At 37.6% G+C, this 13846-nt stretch overlaps 1 long non-coding RNA gene across 1 annotated transcript; it reads right to left on the bottom strand.

Annotated features, from left to right (window-relative positions):
• Positions 1–1138: 1138 nt before the first annotated feature.
• On the bottom strand, positions 1139–3738 carry LOC112167132. The gene is made up of 3 exons (XR_002923607.2): positions 3533–3738; positions 2068–2133; positions 1139–1371 (listed from the first exon to the last, which is right to left on the bottom strand). It is a non-coding gene; the product is annotated as an uncharacterized LOC112167132 (long non-coding RNA).
• Between the last annotated feature and the right edge of the window lie 10108 nt (positions 3739–13846).

The raw sequence follows: 13846 nt of genomic DNA, 5'->3' as shown, positions 1-13846 counted from the left end.
TGGCTGCCATCTCTAAGCCATTCAGACGACAGATATTCTCCGTCGTTGATAATGCACTCAGACGACAGATTCAGTTTAAGGTACTGTCGTCTGAAGTACCTAATATTGAAGAATCGGAGTCTATCTGTCGTCTGAAACACCATACCACTACATATTAATGTTGTTGGAAATTCACTTCATCAACAGATTCAAAAAATAACTGTCGATGTAGTTAATGTAAGATGACGGAGTTTTTGTTGTTTCTGTCGTTTGATTGAACCAATATTAAGCTTAGTTGATGCTTCTGTTGTCTGATTTGAAGAACAATGACAGTTATATGTTGACTGATTTCGTATGCAACAACATTTATACCGTGAGTTATGTTGTGTGAGATTTGTTTGGACTACAGATAATTGTGATTCTTGTGGTTAGATTTAGTTTCCAACTACAGTTTTAGTTTTTTTATGTTGTTTGAATGTCACTTAGAGTATAGTCTTACTCAAATTTCTGTTGTCTGAAGTAGTATTCAATCTCATTTTTCTATTGTTTGAACGTGGTAGAAACAACCTATCAACACCTACTTCTGTTGTCTGAGAGCCATTTGAACTCTACTTTTCTGTTGTTTGAACGTGGTAGAAACAACATATCAATCACCTACTTCTGTTGTCTAAGAGCTCTTTGAACTCTACTTTTTTGTTGTTTGAATTTGGTAGAAACAACATATCAACCACCTATTTCTGTTGTCTGAGAGCTCTTTGAACTCTACTTTTCTATTGTTTGAACTGGGTAGAAACAACAGATGATCATTCGTTTCTGTTGTTTCTATTTTCTTGATACAACATAAATTGTACTGCATTTTCTTGATACAACATAAACCTGCATATATCTGTTGCCTTTCAACCATTTCAACATCAGTCATTTACAATCATCAAAATCATAAAATTGGACTAAAATCAGCATTGAAAATGATGGCTACGTTTCATTAATTGCATCAACATCATCCAAAATACAATCCATAGTTCCAACTCTAAACCTAGCCAACAGTTACATTATGATCGAGAGAACCAAAAAACCATTTTATCTCGATCATTTACCTAGTGCACCAAGTCAAAAACCTATAAGGTAAAGAAAGAGTAGCTAGACAGAGCAACTGCATGCATAATTTAAGTTCATCAACACTTTCCATCAGTTATATATAAATGCACAAAAGCAGTTCCAAGTGCTACTCATCTACCTTAAACAGAACCAAAGTTAGAACTGTATAACATGATTTGCCCATTCAGCTCGAACCACATCATGATGCTTATTCTTCTTTTGAGCATTCTTTTGCAATTTCCTTTAGGCCTTGTTAGTTTGTTCATCAAAGATCGACTTCTTCATTGTTGAAACCATCTGTACATTCACAAAATGGAAAGAAACAACGAATGACTTTTATGAAATATATAACAAAAAAGGCCAACTCAGTTATAGGAAAAAGGAAACAAAACAAGAGTTAATCACCACGAACATTGAGTAGCAAATAGAGCGTCATCGTAGTCCAAAACATGAAGAAAGAAAAGGTTGGCAATAGCACATGATTCACACAACCACCTTAAAGTCATCTTCTAATGATCTTTTGATATATTTTTGAAAATTAAATTTGCTTCCAGGTGCTAAATGAACCTATAATTTGCTTCCAGGTGCTAAATTAAACTTGCTTCCAGGTGCTAAATGAACCTACAGCAGCTCTACATGTGCTATTAAACGAGTGCTCTGCTACCAATTGAAATGGCTCCCAAGCTACATTCAAACATGAATAAAAAGAAACCCAGTTCCTTATCATTTTCCTACTGTCAATTTAACATTGAATGTGAGAAAACTGTCACTTACACAGAATAGAAGTGAAATCTAGAACTTGAAATCGAGCAAGCTATTTAAGCTAGTTATAATCTACAGTTTCTGGATCAGCATAACCAATATATCACAACTACAAGTATTTCAGATATAGAAGCTAACACAACTGGAAAGTAAAGAATTGCATCAAGAAATGTGCAAGTGAAACTTCCAAAGCTTATTCATGAAACCATGCTACTTTGTGAAACATAATACCTTTATGGAATCAAACATTCTTGAGCTGAACTCCTGTGCTGCTCTCATTGAATTTACGTAATCACCCTGAAGAACAAAAAACAAAATACATCATACTTGTTTGTTAAGTGGCGTGTGATAGGTCGAAACTCGAACACTCTTATAATGCCATTTCCATAACCTGAAAACAGAATACAACATTTTTTTGACTACTAAATCAAGAGATTTCAGCCTCAAGCACTTTTCATCACATCAAATGGACAATAAATTCTTCTTCTCTCACACACTATCATATGTATTAACCACCCAGAACCCAATTTTGAAGACAAATTGACTAACCAACCAGAACCCAGTTTTTACTTTCTTTTTTTTGTACAATCCAAAACTGAAAGACTTGAATGAATTTCATATATGACAACAAACAATTCACTATAAACAAACTCTCACATCAACAGAAACTTACAACTTTATCAGTCACCATTACTTTAGAATTCAAAATGACTATAACAGAGATCGTACAAATAGTGTTGTTAAATAAAAGGAAAGAAACAGACGAAGGAGAACAAATATACGCAACTGTTGAATGAAGGTGTTAATTTGAACTACATAATAACTAAAGATGAAGACTTTATATATAAATTGTTCATGTATAAAGAGGAAAGTAAACTGCTGACCAAGAAAAACGATTGTTCTATAATTTTTTATATTCACGTATCAAAGACAAATAGGAATATTTTTCATGAGTATTCAGAAGTTATCATGATTAGTTTACAAAAATAGGAACTGGATAATATGAAGATAAAGACAATTGATATAGAAGTTAGTAATTGATTGGAAATGACGAAAATTGACAGCTATACCTTGAAATAGCAGCAGTGACTTATCCAGATATGAAATCGGGGAACAAATAGAATCTGCATAAGAGAAACTGAGAAAGTTTGATGTTAGATAGAAAGTGCTATGTAAAAATTGACACAAAAGTAAACTAAAGAGCTTTTCATTAAAGATTGAAAAATCTTTTACCTGTTTTCCACAGAAGTTTGTACTGTCAACTGAGGAACAGATTCTAACTGTGGGAGCTGTTGAGAAGTAAGAAGCAAATGTTATCATGAAGACAACAATTAGATTCGGACTGTTTTCCTTAAACAAAGAAACAAATAAAAAGACTTCTGATACCTCTTACCATAAAACACAGAAAAAACACACGTAAAACATAGAAACCCAAATAAATAAAAACTTATCCATATCAACAAAGTGGGTAGCATAGGATATGAAACAAGAAGATTCATTCACATGAACAATAAGCATAAGAAACAAAAGAGACATGTACACATTTAAACGCAGCCTGAGGAATGCAGACATTATTAAGTTATCAAATTTATCCATTTGTCCATTACAGCAAGCTTCGACTAATTAAAAGTAAAGCTTCATCAGAATAATTCTCAATCAAAATCACAACTAGCAAAGCTGCAAAAGTAAAGCTCACCCAGTGTAGTAATGCTTGGGAACGTAGACATCTCGAACAAGCCCAAATCTCTCGCGTCAACTACAATTATGAGAATAATGCCGATACAATTATCAAAATAGCAAAATTTAAATATTTAATGAAGTATTTACCTTTATTTTTTTTTCATCGTTTCTCAATGAAATTGTGGGCTTGTGGCCTCTGCTTCTGAGAGCTTCTCCTCACTAACCTCACCTCACTAACCTCAGTGAGACAGTGACCGAGTTACAAACTGCAAGTCTGCAATTCAAGAAGAAGTTATCTTAATTAAATCATTAAAATGGAAATCAACTAAGCAAGTTATCAAACAGTCAGTGTCAAACACTCTCAAACCCATTTGTAATCCACCCCTGAGTCAAAACTCAAAAGGAAATTGAAGTATTGAACCCATTTCAAGTTTTCAACCATTTCAATTTTCAACAAATTGACCATACAGTCCATCCGTCCATACCATTACCTTAGTTCAAAACCAACAAGAATACAAGATCAAATCAAAAGCCATAAATGACAAATCGAACACAATTTACATATCACGAAAAATCAGAATCAGAAGCTCAGATTAATAAGAAGTCAAGAAGAAGAGAAGAAGAGGAGCTGAGGAGGAGTGGACTGTCCAGGAGGAGAAGAAGACGGAGAAGGAGAGAGAGATACCTGGAGGCTGGAGGGCTGGAGGCGGAGATCGGAGACGCTGGATCGGGAGTGTGGAGTTCCGCGGAGCTCCGGCTTTGGGTGGAGAATGGTCGGATTCAGTGAATTAGAGAAAAGAGATGAGAGAAGAGGTGCATCGAAGTCAAACTGGATGAGAGAAGTGCTGCTCCGACATTGGGTGGATAACGGTCAGAGCCGGAGAAGGAGGATGGGAGCCGTCGGGTGCTGGTCGGAGGAGGAGGATGAGGATGATGAAGAGGAGGTCGGCTGTAGTGTGGTTAGGGTTGAGAAAGAAAATTTCTCTTTTTTTGACTAAGTGTTGAGAAAACTCGGGTATAGGCATCTGCTAGTTCACATTAAGTTTTTTTTTTGGCAAATAGTTCACATTAAGTTTTAGTACGTTCAACCAAAAAAAAAAATTTCCGGATAAACTTTTTCATTTACTCAAACAACAGAATCTGTTGTCTAAACTTTCTAAATTATAACAAACTTAAAAAAGTTGAATTGGTGTTGATTTTGATACCATTTAGACGACATAAATAGTTAAATCTGTTGTCTGAAGACGTTCAAAAAAATCAGACAACAGAAAAAACGTCTTCTGTCGTCTGAGGGGTATGGTATGAAGCATTTTTTGACATAGTGTCTATGTCACTATTCGAGCTATTAAATCCAATAAAGTTATGAGAGAAGATCTCTTGGATTTAGACACATATTGGCTTTATCACGACAGAATAGGTCATCCTAGTCATGATATGATGATCCATCTACTAAAGACTTCACATGGACATCCTTTCTGTCGAGCGACATGAAGCATGAATCAAAAGTTGATTTCTGGATTAAGTGTAACCGACGCTGCTGCCTAGGGCACCGCCTCCGTCCACCACCAGCCTAGGGCTAGCGCAGTCCCTATCCATAACGCCATGGAAGGCGTCCATCATGGTGATGGCGCCCCAGGTGATGCTCCAATCACCAACTTACTTCAAAATAGCGTTTTACACGCTCAGGCTTAACCAAAATTCTCATTGGTTGCTTCTAAAGCTTCTCGCTCGTTTTACGAAGCCTGTTGCTTAGGGAAATTAGGACTGAGACCATCCTATACAAAGGATATGAAAATACTCATTATGTTCTTACATAGAATCCGTGGGGATTCTATGGACTACTTCAACCAACTTGCAGACACTTAAATATTTCATGATGTTGGTTGACATGCAAACACACTGGTCACGTGTTGTGCCATTGTCCACCTATAAATGCTGCTTATGCTCCACTCCTAGCACATATCATATGACATTAGGCTCACTCCCCAGATCATCCTATTCTGTCAATTGGATTTGACTATGCTAGAGAGTTTACATCGAAAGACTTTCGATGGATATTGAAATGGGATTGATGTTGGACATCATATTCCCATGTACACACCCAAATGGTCTTATAGAAACAACTACGATGGTAGTCCGGACATTGGTAATGCGCACCAATCTCCTTATATCTGCTTGGGGTGATGCAATATCGCATGTAACTATGCTAATTCATCTACGACCCACCGGCGACTCAATGTACCTCTGCGTTACAGCTAGTGACTGGGTACAAGTATCGTACTTACACATATTTGAGTGAGCCATTTATGTGCCAATTACGCTGCCATAGCGCTCTATGATGGGTCCTTACAGACGAATGGGCAACTACGTTAGATTTGAGACTCCAACAATAGTCCACCACTTAATGCCCTTGCAAGGCGATCTCATTACCGCTAGATTTGAGGGTTGTCACTTTGATGAGACAGTCTTTCCATCGTTAGGGGAAGATAAGAACACGAATGTTCAGCAGGAACGACAGGAATTATTGTGGCCTATCCCCACTATGTCTCATCTCGATCCCTGTTAAAGTGACGTGATCACACAAATATGCTGCAAACATGCCTGCAAGGAAGTACGTCCCTACGAGAGGACGTAGCGCCACCCTACACGGAGGTAGGCATGACGGCAATGCCAAAAAAAGTGGCACTCTGGCGTTATTGGCCATGGCCCCAGCTAGGATGCGTGGGAGGCCTGTGGGTTCGAAGGACACTGGCACATTCCAATCCTTTGATCATCAAGACTCAAAATCCGTCTAATGAGAATCTTCCGGGTTAGGGTAATCATTGGAGGACGCCTCAACATTAGAACCTATTCTTGAGAATATAGAGCTCTATAAAAATTACACTAGTGTACATGAGACGTGAAATAGAAACTCCATCATAATTGATGACGTAATCGCGTTTTCCATTACGCATGAGTTTGTTTGAGTCTGATGATATCAAACCATGCTCCGTTGATGAATGAATGCCAACGTAGAGAAATTTGGCCTAAATGGAAAGATGCGATCCAGGTTAAGATGGATTCTCTAACGAACATGAAGGTTTTCTAGCTAGTGATGCCAACACCTCCTAACATAAAATCTATTAACTAATAGGTCTTCGTTAGAAAGCTTGATGAGAAAAAGAGATGGCAATCTCGCCTTATGGTGCAAGGCTTCTCACAAAACGCCCTGGAATCGACTACGATGAGACATAGTCTCTCGTAATGGATGTCATTGCACTCCACTACCCTGTCAGTTTGGTAGTTTCCGAATAACTGAACATGCAGCTTACAAATGTGGTCACTACGTATCTATATAGGGATCTAGATACGGAATATACATGAAGGTTCATGGTGAACTTCATTTACCCAAGTCAAGTAGCTCTAGACCACAGAGCGCGTTTACAAAGAGGTTGAAATTAACGCTCGCTAAAATGACTACTTGATTGGGAATGGATATGCCCACGCGTTTCCATAACAAGTTTCGGATTCCATCGAGGTTTATGTTGGACATGATCTTCATTAGAAGCCCTTAAAGAGTTAAGGGAAACCGCTGAACACTTCAAATCCGTGTTTGAGATGGAGGATTTTGAGAGAACATGATTATGTCTCGATTTGGAACTTGAGCATCGTGTTGATAGATGCTTAGGCATTTTGACAAGGTCAAACCTTCAAGTACCCCCATGATCGTCCTTAGTCTTGATCCTGAAAATGATCCTCTTCGTCTGAAGGAAGATGACGAAGATGTGTTAGAGGTAGAAGTGCCTTACTTGAGTACAATAGGAGCATTATTGTACATAGCTCAATGCACATGACCAGACATCTCATTTGCAGTGAACTTGTTAGCTAAGGTATAGCTCTGCGCCAACGTGACACTTATTTTGATTGGTGTAAAAGACATCTTTCAGTACTTGAGATGTACGATTGATATGGAGTTGTTCTATCCCTACAGAGAGATGATGGATTCGGACCCATCACACACCAGAAACTCCTGCAACGCTGGCCTGCATTATCTATCCCCACCCTAAAAAAACATAATTGATTTGGAAGGTTTTGCTAATATTGGGTATCTCTCTGACCCATACAAAGGTCATTCCCAAACTAGTTAAGTGTTCACCATGGGAAAAGACCGTGATATCTTAGAGGTCTACAGAACAGACCTTAGTCGCTATATCTTCGAACCATACAGAGATTATTGCTCTTCATGAAGTGGTTCGTGAATGTTTATGGATTGGATCCATAATTACGCATGTTCGAACAATTGTGGTTTGAAGTCTACCACAAGATGAGCCTACGAGCATTTAGGATAATGCTGTTCGTTTTGAACAAATTAAGCAAGGCTACATCAAAGGGACAACACCAAGCATAATCAGCAACAACAGACTCTCCTCAAATACCAAAGTGAACTAGGTTCGATCTGAGGACAATGTGGCAGACTTGTTTACTAAGTCATTGCCCAAATCCACGTTCGAGAAACATGTGGGAAGAATTGGCTTGCGGAAATTATCTGAACTCTCATGATCGTAGTCATCAGGGGGAGACGCAGACATCAGGGGGAGATGTCTATATGTTCACCCCAAAATGTGAAGAGTGTGTTGTGCTCTTTTTCCCCTTCGACCGAGGTTATTTTAAATTATTCTTATTGATCCGGTATAAAATCATGGAATTCATATGACATTGAATACTATATTTATTGTAAATCATCCTAAAATTATTCTAATTTAAAAGATGTCTTCTATAAGTTAAGAATCTTTTCTAAAGCAATTTTTTGATCATGTTTTTCTTCAACACCAAAGCTTCTCTGGTTATGGCTCTTGTTTGTAATGTCAAGTTTTATATGAACTTGGTTCTCTTTCTTTAACATTAAGCTTTCTTGGTCAAGGTATTTTCGTATCGGCCCTATAGGATTATGGTTCTTTTCATGTAAATCATTCCATGGATGGTAGCTATTCTTCTTCTTCTTCTTCTTCATTTTTTTTTTTGTACATTTCTTTCTTAACTTACCTTTAACCTAGAAAGGAACATGTGTGTGTGTGTGTATTTTGTTGGTTGATCAACCACTATTGTAACCTTATTCTAAGGTAAATATTATGCAATTTTTTGTGGTAGATGTATTAAGAGCTCAAAAGTTCATCATTTCAGTATACCTCATATATAGGTACTTCTTCTTCTTCTTCTCCTTCTTCTACTAAATCATCTCTTTTTTCCTCTCCTTCTTCCATGCATATCTTCTTTCCAACACACAATTCTCTTTTTTTTTTTTTCTCTTGAATCTATATTTTTTATCTGGCTTCTTCCTTCTTAGTTCATTTTTTCAGGTCTTATCAACGTGACTTCTTCAATCCTCAGTTACCTTTGTTATGAACTTGATAAGAAGTTTTTGCTTACCTTTGATATAGAATCAATTATGGTGTTATAGGTAACATTTATCCTAGAATTTGATTAGATATTTTTGTTTCTCATTTACATGCCTTATGTATAGGTAAAAATTCACAAGTTTAAAAATATTCAAGTTTCTCAATATCTCCCACTTTCTGCTTCGTATGTCTAGGTAGGTCAGATCTCATACAACTTTAAATACCTACTATAGAGATACAATTGAAGCAATAATGTTTGAATTTTGTTCTGATGTTTTTCATCCTATAGTATAGGTATATAAGTATTCTATATTTCTATACCTACATCTTAGGTATATTAATATCATAGGAATGTATTTAGTGTATATCTGAAAATTATTGATTGATGAATTGTAGATTATGGAATTTGAATTTGAAATTTAACATTGAGCTAAAATTGTGATTCAATTAGTGAATTTTGAATTATTTACCTTATTTGGTTCTAAGGGTAAAATGGACTATTAAAAAAAGCAAATGGACTGCAATTAACAAGAAAATATGCGCTGACTACATCCAACTTTTATATAACAAAAAGGACTTGGATCAAAATACCTCAAAATATTTTATCTCCCCCAAATCATGCTTCATAGAGCTCTTGAAATTCTCAATCATACTCACATTATTTCCTGTAAAAATTAGATCGTCAACATAAAAACTTACAATCAAAATTTTACCTCCTCCCTCAATCTTCACAAAGAGTGTATGCTTATAACTACATCTCTCGAAGCCTTCCTTGAAGAAATATCCTTCAATCTTGCTATAACATGCTCTTGATGCCTGCTTCAATCCATACAACGCTTTCTTGAGCTTGTAGACTTTATTTTCTTCACCTTCATTTACATAACCTAGAGGCTGATCAATGTAAACTGCCACACTCAACTCTCCGTGCAAGAAAGCACTCTTGACATCAAATTGGAACACAGTCCACCCTCTCTGAGCCGCCAAAGCTAATACCATCCGAATTGTATCCCAATGAGCCACTGGAGCAAACACCTCATTATAATCTATTCCACACTCTTGAGCATAGCCTTTGGCCACCAAACGTGCTTTACATTTATCAATCTCTCCATTTTCATTCATTTTGGTCTTATATACCCATTTCACACCAATATTCTTAGCTCCCACAGGTAGATCAACCAGCTCCCACGTCTCATTCTTTTCTATTGACTCAATTTCCAAATCCATTACACTCCTCCATTTACCACTTCTTGCATCCTCCTCATAACGCGTAGGATCTTCATAGGAGATGAACATGGCCAAATTATACAAGTTTTCTTCATCAGAGAGTCCCTCCCCACTTTCGTAGTCTTGCATCCAAACTGGAACCCTCCGAGTTCTTCCTTCACGTACCATTTCTTCTGTTGAGTTTGGTGTGCTATTTTCAAGTGAGCTGCTACTGCTTGATACCTCTTCACTTTGGTCTTCATCTGCCCCACTCTCACTTCCAGATGCATCACTGGTTTCTTCTTCTTCATTGTCTCCCCACTCAAGCACATCAAGTATGATTTCTTCATCACTTCTTCCCCAATTCCAGCTCTCATTTTCTTCGAACACCACATCCCTACTGGTCACAACTCTCTTGGTTATGGGATCAAAAATTTTGTAGGCTTTTGACTCTTCGCTCACTCCAAGCAACACAGCCTTGTAACTCTTATCATCAAGCATCTGGGACATGTACATGACCTATACAGCCAAAAACCCTAAAATAATCAACATTTGGCTTAACACCACTCCAGCTCTCTATCGGGGTTTTGTCTTTCACAGCCAAGGTGGGACTTGTATTGAGAACATGAACTAGCCATCTAACTGCATCCGGCCAGAAAGTCTTTGGCATATTCTTCTCTGTGAGTAAGCATCGTACCATATTCATGATAGTACGATCTTACGCTCTGCTACTCCATTCTGCTGGGGTGTGTAAGCAGCAGTAAGCTGCCTCTTGATTCCTTGAGCTTTACATAAGTCGTTAAACTCTCTTGAGGTGAACTTACCACCTCTATCTGTTCTTAGGCAATAAATATACAACCCTAGCTCCTTTTCCACAAGACTTTTAAAAACTTTGAATGTTGAAAAGGCCTCACACTTCTCAGGAAGAAAGTACACCCATATTCTTCTACTATAGTCATCAATAAAACTCAAGATTTACCTTTTCTCACTATTTGAAATTGGAGTTATGGGACTACATATATTGGCATGTATGAGCTGAAGTCTCTCCGATGCTCTCCACTGGCTTTTTCTTGGTATTGCATCACGATGTTGTTTTCCCACCATGCAGCTAGTACACCCTTTGCTCATGGACTTGAACTGAGATAGCCCCCTCACCAGTTTCTTGTATTGCAAGGTTTGAAGGTTTTTGTGACTTAGGTGGCCGAACCTTCGATACCATAGTTCTGTGATATCTTAAGTAGTTGCCTTGAGACAAGTTGATGGTTGGGATGTCACAATTACGAGCAGTACAAATATTCGGTTGGCTTCATCTGTGTTTGCATAATAAGTCCCCTTCTCTTGTGATAAACCTTTCATGCTCCATCTTGAATTAAAATGGTCAGGCCCTTCTCTTGTAGCTGGCCTATACTAAACAGGTTATTCTTCAAATCAGGAATGTAATAAACATCAGACACTACCTGCTTTACTCCTCCAATTTGCAACTTGATACTTCCTTTACCAGTTATGGCCATCCTCATGTTATTCCCTAGCTTCACCGAGTGTCTATATTCCTTATCCCACTGTGTGAACCACTGCTTGTTCCCCGTCATGTGATTACTACAGCCTGAGTTGAGAAACCACACACCTTCTTGACTTGAGTTATTGAGCTCCACATAGGACATCAGAAGTAGCTCTTCCTCTTCGTCCAATTCAGCGTAGTTGGCTGTTTTCTCCCATCTGGGACACTCGTACTAAAAATGCCCTAGCTGATGGCATTTATAGCATTCAATGGTTGCCTTGTTGAAAGCTCTACCTCTGCCTCTGCCTCTTTCTCGCACCATTCCTCTTCCTTCTCCTCTCATTCCACTTCTATCTTTAGCTGTAACTTTCAACACTTGCTCCTCATCATTGTGACTCCGCATCCGCTGCTCATGTACAAGTAGGCTACTCTGAAGCTCATCTATTGTAAGAGTGTTAAGATCATTTGATTCCTCCACCGAGCAGACTATATAATCAAACTTTGAAGTCATAGACCTTAAAATCTTTTCTATGATCACAACTTGCTCCATCTTCTCCCCATGAGCCTTCATTTTATTAGCAATTGTAAGTGTGCGAGCGAAGTAATTATCTACCTTTTCTCCTTCTCTCATCTGGAGCACTTCGAATTCTTTCCTCAAAGCCTAGAGTTGTGCCCTTTTTACTCTCGTGCTCTCTGAGTACTTTTGTTTCATAGAATCCCAGATGTTCTTGGTGGTGTCTTTGTTGAGTATCGTCTCCATAATGGTACGATGCATTATCTGCATAACCTTAAGGTCTTTCAACCTTTGTTCCTCCATCGTCTTTTTCTGAGTTTCCCTTAGCACCACACCTTCTTCTACCACCATGATTCCTCCATCAACTAAGCTCCAGTATTCCTTCGATCGAAGGAAGTAGTTCTCCATTAACATCGACCAGTGATCATAATGGCCATCAAACTTGGGAATGGCTAGCTGAACAAAGCTGCCCTCTGAAGCCATTCCTCACTCACTCCCTTTCGTGTTTTCTCTATTTCTCTAACCTTCTCTCTACTCTTTTTCTCTCATGATCAGGAGCTCTAATACCAGAATGTTGAAAACCAAATCACACATAATAGAATTCTTAAGTATGGTGAATGATTCTCTATTATTGAATGAACGTAAATTGGCTTATAAAGCCATTACAAGTATAGGAAGCAACAATGCAGCCCATTTCTCAACATCCCTGAGATCGTGGTAGAGTAACTAAGGAATAGGTAAACGCTAACAAACCCTAACAACATTAAACAGACTTCCCCTAATAAATAGGAGTTTATTTTGACTTAAACAAATAAACCCTAACAACTTGACTTAAATAAGCACCCTTAACGATCATTCAACCAAATCCTAACATTTTCATGATTCTTTTCATCTTGCTATGGCACAATGACAGCCTGCTTGTCTCTCTAAGCATTTTCAGGATTGTAAAATTCTTTGTGGATATCCCGGAACGATAGTTTGCAGAAATTTTAGGTGATATCCTTGAATTAGAAATAGAACTCGTGGATTTGTTGTTGGTGGTGGACAACTAATATGCCTTGCATTAGTTGCTTCTGTTGTGTTTCTTGTTTTCATGTTTGTTTCCCATATTGTAATCTGAATTTTATGTATCACAGGCTTCAGTCTCTCATGCACAATGGATGCACAAATAAGCACATCCTTGCTTAAATCATCCAACTGGCCTCATACTTTCTTCGAATTCTCACTTCTTTGGTGCACGCCTTTCTTTGAACATGAAGTAGTCTTCCTCGGTTAAGTTCCGGAAGCTGCTGTAACCAACTTATTGTTGGAATTTAATTAGAATATTTCAAAATACCCGCAATTTTTGAAACCTCCTTTGAACCGTTATTTGTATATAGTAATAGTCATTAATTCTTTTTCTGTCATTAACTCTCTTTGATTGTGATTATTTCCAATTTTATCGGATGTCCCCGAAGGGACTTTGATTGTGATTATTTCAAAGATTTCATTAGTTTGGATTATTCATTTGGTTAACTCTGTAATTATATTGGTTCATTCTTTATTTGATACCTTTAGTTTTGATTTTTCCTAATCAATGTCATTATATTCATTTCTGTTACATAAGTTACAAATCTTAATTGCTATTGGTAAATTGTTATTGCAGTAATCATCCTTGCCCTATATAATCTCTAAATCAAAAAATACAACAAAAAATTCAATCTCCTTTGTTTCCTTTCCGAGCTCAAATGTATTCATGTG

The sequence above is a fragment of the Rosa chinensis genome, chromosome 5 (genome assembly GCF_002994745.2).
Source record: "Rosa chinensis cultivar Old Blush chromosome 5, RchiOBHm-V2, whole genome shotgun sequence".
Taxonomy (NCBI): domain Eukaryota; kingdom Viridiplantae; phylum Streptophyta; class Magnoliopsida; order Rosales; family Rosaceae; genus Rosa; species Rosa chinensis.
This window is presented reverse-complemented; position numbering and strand designations above follow the sequence as displayed.